Source organism: Octodon degus, unplaced genomic scaffold (genome assembly GCF_000260255.1).
Source record: "Octodon degus isolate 3935 unplaced genomic scaffold, OctDeg1.0 scaffold00012, whole genome shotgun sequence".
In the NCBI taxonomy this organism is placed as follows: Eukaryota; Metazoa; Chordata; class Mammalia; order Rodentia; family Octodontidae; genus Octodon; species Octodon degus.
The window spans coordinates 12,323,621-12,324,084 of NW_004524588.1; the positions used below are offsets into that span (position 1 = coordinate 12,323,621).

A 464-nucleotide genomic window follows, 5' to 3' on the forward strand; every position below is an offset into this window, starting at 1 on the left:
CGTCAATTGAAAATAGTGGCTGGGGAAAGGCCAAGCGAGCAGAGCGGGGGGCGGGGCCGGCGCGGGCGTCCGCGCGGGGGGGCGGGACCCGCGGGGGCGAAGGGGGCGGGGCCCGCGGGGCGGGAGGGGGCGGGGCCTCCGCGGCGCTGACTGGCGGTTGCGCTGCAGTCGCCTCCAGCTCGTGGTGCCGAGCGCGGCGCGGTGCTGCGCGGCGGTACATGGCCCCGACGGGAGGCGCGTCGCCCGCCCGCACCCGGAGCTCGGCTCCCAGCTCGAGTGCGTCCTCGCCCCTCCGGCCGTCCGCCCGCGGACATGACCGCGTAGCCGCCTCCTGAGCTGGGACTTACTTGAAGATTTTCTTCATGGAAGCGATGTCCCCCCAGCAAGAGACCCTCGGGGGGCAGCCGCCGCGCTCCTCTTCCCTGACGGGGGTGTCTCGGCTCGCGGGAGGCCCGGGCACCAAG

The 464-nt window shown here is 75.2% G+C and overlaps 1 protein-coding gene across 2 annotated transcripts in view; it reads left to right on the forward strand.

Moving 5' to 3' along the window:
• The first annotated feature begins 240 nt into the window (after positions 1-240).
• The window catches only part of Arhgap20 (Rho GTPase activating protein 20), a 126,555-nt gene continuing 126,331 nt past the window's right edge, over positions 241-464 (forward strand). For both annotated transcript variants that reach the window (XM_023709553.1, XM_023709554.1), the window contains exon 1: positions 241-464. The gene's annotated coding sequence lies outside the window, so the exon portion shown is untranslated.